Here is a 6000-nt window from a genome sequence, read left to right as displayed (position 1 = left end):
AATTTATTTCATGAACCTATTTCTTACAAATGCTCACAACAAGTCTCGGTTCATTTCAATGTTGTATGAAAAGTTTACTGCTAAAAACCATTAAATAGGACAACTTTTACAACTTTTTGAATCATTAAATCTCAGAAACTGTAATTCGTAGAAAAAAAAGTTTTTTATAGATAATTTCATGAACTACAATTATCGTCCAACGTATTTTTATGATAAAACTCACCGTTTTGCTAAAAAAACTCACTTTTTGACCTTTGACCTTGAATAAAATTTTTTGCATTTTCGGAAATGATGGGGAACATTCTATGTTCAATTGTATTTTAAACAATTTTACTGATTTTCATCTTTATTTATGTAACTTCGAATGTATAAATTGATCGGATTAGTAGTTAAATACTGGAAATGTATTTGTTCATGTAAGTACGGGAGGGATATACTTGCATATCGACACGAAACTATCAAAAAGAGTTTTATTGGCCATTTGCAACTTTACAATATTTACCACGTTTTTATTGTTTTTGAATTGCATCTAATGGATGTGTAGTTGTTTTTCTATCAGTATATTATTTTATTATTTAGACTAAAATTTCAAACAACACTTTCTATTGTTTATAAAACAACAAAATTTGTTGGTATTTTGGCTTTGTTGTTTACCTCTACTGAAGTTTGAAAGAAAATCCACAATCAACTTTTCGCTAATAAATCTATTTGAATTTTTGAGGTTACGTGTCATTTTTTGGTTAGATGCTATTCATTATGATTCCAATTATTCCCAATGAACTTCCACTCCAATTCAAAACATAACAAAGGCAGATGTTAGAGTTATCGGGAGTGCATTTAGAAAAGCCCCGATTCTCTGGATGGTCAACTATATGTATATCTAATGTCCGGAATTTACACATATTCGCACTATACTTATACGAAAACATATAAAGTTAATCTGCATTCGTTATTGTTCCATTCTACTCCCTTATACGAAACCTCTGAAATTCCAAACGTCTATAGTATCTGTTGTTTACCAGAAATTCGCTGGCTGACTTCTCAACTAAATTTCATGAAGTTTGTGTACGTTATTGACAAAACCGAAACAAGCAAATAACGGAGGGAAATTATGCCCACAAAGACACAAATAAAATTATATACTACCGAAGGTGGCAAAAAAGGTAATCAAACGACAAAGGCGGTGCTTATACACACAGAAAAATATGCTTCAGCAATGTTTGATGATTATTTAATATACAAAACTTGGACTTATCGAAATTCTTCGTAAATTCATTATTACGTATGGTATACATTCATAAAACAAAACGATCATCAATATGAAATGACCGACTAAAAGAAAGAAATTAATACAGGCATCTTCTGGCGAGGGATCAACTGCAGCCTCTAGCAGAGAAAACCTAAAATTGATCACACCAATGCCTGATAATGCTCAAAACTATTTTGATGATGAGTTTTATGTTACTAGAAAAAGGTTACTATCAAGAAGTACTGACTATATCATTCGAAATGATAAACTTTTTCATAGTTTCTAAGAGATACATTCTGGAATGTATTCAAATCAACGTTCTCGTTTGGTTATCGAATTTGGTTTTATAACTATGGACTCGTTTATAACTTATTCTATTTCGTCTCATTCTACCCTAGATATAGTTGTATCAAAACTTTTCTCTTTTAACACAAATTGTCCAGAAAACGACAATAATTACACATTTGATCAAGCTTTGAACCATCACCCAATTGCTTTCCTTCCCACGTTATCTAAGATCATTGAAAAATTGGTCGAGAAGAGTATTTTATCATTTCAACGGCCATCATTCCATTGCAACAACTTTCTGTGATTTTTCTAAGGCTTTCAATTTCGTATGGTTTAAGTTATACTTTACCAATAAAAGTCATTTTATAAAGGTTTGATTCAACGATTTCTTTTTGCAATGCAATAGAATGTGGAGAGCCTCAAGGCTCAGTCAAATATGTCTACCCATATAGGATTTTACGATGGACTCGATATAGGTCTAGACTTGGGCCAAGTATGTACAGCTTTGGCCCTAGCTAAGAAGCCGTTATTGGCCCAGATTTGGTGGGAATCTGGGATGATAACAATGTCCCTCGTTTGGTTTGAAAGCCTGGACCAGGCCTTAAACATATAATATTATAAATTACTTTTAATGTTAAGATAACTATTATGGATAATATATTAGAACAAAACTTTATATAGTTATTCACAGTTCTGCCAAGCCTGGCTGACTATAGGATGACCGAGGTCGAGTTACCCAAAGTTCAGTCTGACTTGGGTGACTATAGAATGGCTGGGGCTAAGTTAGCCAGGCTTGGGCCATTATTGATTTGCCAAGGCCAGGATTCCCAGCGTTAGCCCCGTCGTTCAAGTCTGGGGGCTCATACATGGATATGTGTCTGTCTTCTGTGTTCTGGCGTTTCTAAAACTAATTTCTTCATATAAAGAGACGATGAAGCTTTTTGTATTAAATAGCACTACAACTGAAGACAAAAAATTAAGTTCTGCCTATTTTGCGGTGAGAGCAGTTTCTAAGAAACTAAATTTATTGTTACGAACTCATCTTCACGTTAGAGCCGGTCCTGCTTGGATATAGTAGAGTTCTAAAATTCGCTGAAGGATAGTCTTTAATGAAATACGCAGAATTCGTTGGATATTTGTTTTTATAGCAAGCGGTTTATTTACATGTCTTTAAAGAATGATTCAAACAAATGATTGATATTCTTCCTCAGAACTGAATTAGCTAAATTCAAAGAATATTTAGTTCCATCCCGGTTCCGAGAGGAAAGAACTGTACCAAGTGTTCCTTTGGAAATTGAAAAAACATGAAATTGATAAAATTTTTGCCCGTTTGAACTGGTATGTGCGCAGATGAAGGGAGAATTTTCGAGATAAATATTCAGCAAGTCAGGAATAGATTTTAATTCCTTTAGAAATATTCAAGCAGTATTCTATATTTATATTTTTTATTGCATTCAAGCACAACACTTAAATATCATAAGTTTATGTTGAAATTTGAGTTTGATTAACTATAAAATGTTTTTGAACTAAAACCCATTTAAATTCGTCCTTTACCCTTAGAAAACGATTATTTTCCTAAATAAATATATTCATTGTAGATTATTCAAAAACTGATATCATTTCTCTCTGTGTACGAAAGAACCATGAAACATGTGGTCTGTTGTCGATCCCGGTGCATAATACCCGAACAGTATAAAGAGTGTCAAGGTCGTACAACGAGACTGCAATTGCACCAATGCAACAGTACGTCGTCGGTTGTGCCATGCCGGCATAAGGAAAACCAACTCAAATTTTGCGAACAGAACGAACGGGCGGGCGAGTGTTTTTTTTGTTTTTTTTTTGTGACTCAGTGACTTTCGATTTCGTCGTTGATACGGTTATTTTGGGGTTCCAGGTAGGTCAAGGTTCTTCTTTATTCAATTATCATTCTCGAATGTCTCAGGCTTGAAGACTTAAGAAAATATTTGTCGGAGGTGTATCAAAAATGTTTGTTTTAGAGAGTTTGATGTAGTGATGCGAAATGACATTTAAAACATACTTCTTAAAACACTGATTTTAACGTATAATAATAAAATATCCAATTTGAGGCAAAATTTCAAATGTTTCTTCATAATTTTTAATAAATGATTCATAGAACAAAAAAACTCAACACAAATTAGTGACGAAGAATTTTAAAAAGTAAAGATTGTCCCAAAATTACCGCAAGATTTGAATTAAATAGAAAACACAGTTTTCAGTCTTTTGATAATTGTATTTTAATATTTGATAATTTTTTGTATTATAAAGTACATAAAAAATAGCACATCTGATTTTTCTATGACCATTCTGCATAAATGTGGATGAATTTCGTTGATGGAAAGTTGAATTTCCTCTAATGCACGTATGTTGTTGTTGTGGGCTTATCGACGTAGATCTGTGATTTTAAATAAAAAGAAATCACACGATCTGAGGGGTTAATTCTGATTATCGAAACGAGCGAGTACACGACCTGGAAATATCTCCTGCAGTAACTGTTTCATGGCATGCGGCACTGTCTTGTTGAAACCAAATATTGGCCACATCAGTATCATGCAATTTCGCAAAATGAATTGTGTTATCATTTATAAAGCACGAGCAATAGTCACTGCTTGACTCATTTTCAAAAAAGTATGGTTCAATTATGTCTATAAACCAAAATGCCCTCCAAACAGTGAATCGTTGTGGATGAATTTATCACATGTGAGTTATCAGAACCAAAAAAACGTTAAAGAGTTATTCAAAATCTAAAGTATATTTCAATACCAACCCAAACAAAATCTCAGTTGTTATTAGAACAAAATTAAAAAAAAAACATGCTGAACAGAGTATTGAAATCCCTTTCCAACAAGGTGCCATTTGATCCCCTTTTTTATTTAAAATTTTTGAAGGGGTACTTATAATTCAGAGAGGATATACAGTATGATGTCTATAACGTTATTAAAAGTTTCATGTCCTAAATGACCCAATAATACAAGATAAGTTGCTAAACATGACGATATTATTCAAGGGCTAATAATTGAGAGAGATAAGCTTTATTGTTACTAGAAAATTTCCACAATTTTATGGACAAAGCTATATAATTTTATATTACATAATACAAAAATACTAATTCTCTAGAGTTTATAGTTAACTGTAGAATTAAGCCACAGAATAATAAGATATTTAAAGCAGAAATACTTTTGTCAAATCTCGAAACTTATCAAAAGTTTTTGCCATTTTTATTGCAGAATGTAGCTGATTAAGATAATGGAATTTTTGACTGGATCAGAAGTAGGTATAGTCAAGTAAATGTCCAACTTCTTTCTTCTAGGAGAGTAGAGATGCATGGATCTCTCAGTTGAGTTTTGGAATTGTTTGCGAACCAAACAAACAGATTCTAAAATGAAGAGAGCGGGGAAAGCAAGAATTTTGTGTTTTTAAAAATATAACAAATAGCTTTTTTTTGTAATTTAGATACAATTTAGATACAATCGAAGATGTGCAAACTACAAGACAGATTTAATCGCAAAATAAGCAGAGGATAAATTTTTGCCAAAATCTCTACATATACAGAGGTTTTAAAGCTCCTTTCTAGGATGAAACTAAAGTTTTCTCAGTGTTCAAACACAAAACGTTTGCGTCAGACCAGGACTTAATAGTTATAAGAACTGGACCCAAAACTGAACCCTGAGGCACACCACTGTCAATTGGCAATTTACTTGAAACTTTACCATTAGCTCGTACCAATTGATTTCGACATTCAAGATAAGATACCTCGGATGCCATGATATTCTAGTTTGTTAATCAGAATGTTGTGATAAACAATATCAAAAAGCCGTATAAAATTTATTGTTAAGTGAGAATAGAAAACAAAACGTCATTAGTGCATTCATTAGATATGAAGCCAAATTGTTAAGTTATCAGGATTTTATGTCTTAAAAGAAAGGGTAATAGACGGCTTTTCATTAGTCGTTCAATTACATTCGATATAATTGAAAATATTGCAATAGGATGATAACTATTAGTGCCCTTTTCAAAGGATGCGTTTATTAGCGAACATAAAACGTCAATCATTACATCCGAAAAACCCAAAAATAACTTAGCTGATAATTCATCGTTGCCGCAAAAGTCTTGTTGTGGATGATGTGTATGGTTTGCTCTAGCTGAAGCCTCAAATCTACCTACAGATCTGAGGAAAAGACTTTCACTGATTCTTTTAGACGGAACCAGAAATGAGAGTGCATCTCTATTTGATGATATTTTAGAGTTTACATTCTTACTAACGTTCAGGAAATCATTTTTAAATTCCTTTGGATCGAGATCAATAATATTTGTTGAAACGATTTGTTTCTCAAATCATTCATAACAAGTTTCTTTCGACGAATTATTAGCTCTCGAGATATGATCGTAGTAAAAGTTTTGCTTCATAGTTTTGATAGTTTTCAGATACAATGATCAATAATTAT

The 6000-nt window shown here is 32.4% G+C and overlaps 1 protein-coding gene across 2 annotated transcripts in view; it reads left to right on the top strand.

Annotated features, from left to right (window-relative positions):
* Positions 1 to 3262: 3262 nt before the first annotated feature.
* Positions 3263 to 6000, top strand: part of LOC130894414 (mushroom body large-type Kenyon cell-specific protein 1) — a 217959-nt gene continuing 215221 nt past the window's right edge. For both annotated transcript variants that reach the window (XM_057801254.1, XM_057801250.1), the window contains exon 1: positions 3263 to 3431. The gene's annotated coding sequence lies outside the window, so the exon portion shown is untranslated. The remainder of the gene's footprint in view (positions 3432 to 6000) is intronic.

This window comes from Diorhabda carinulata, chromosome 5, assembly GCF_026250575.1.
Source record: "Diorhabda carinulata isolate Delta chromosome 5, icDioCari1.1, whole genome shotgun sequence".
Taxonomy (NCBI): domain Eukaryota; kingdom Metazoa; phylum Arthropoda; class Insecta; order Coleoptera; family Chrysomelidae; genus Diorhabda; species Diorhabda carinulata.
This window is presented reverse-complemented; position numbering and strand designations above follow the sequence as displayed.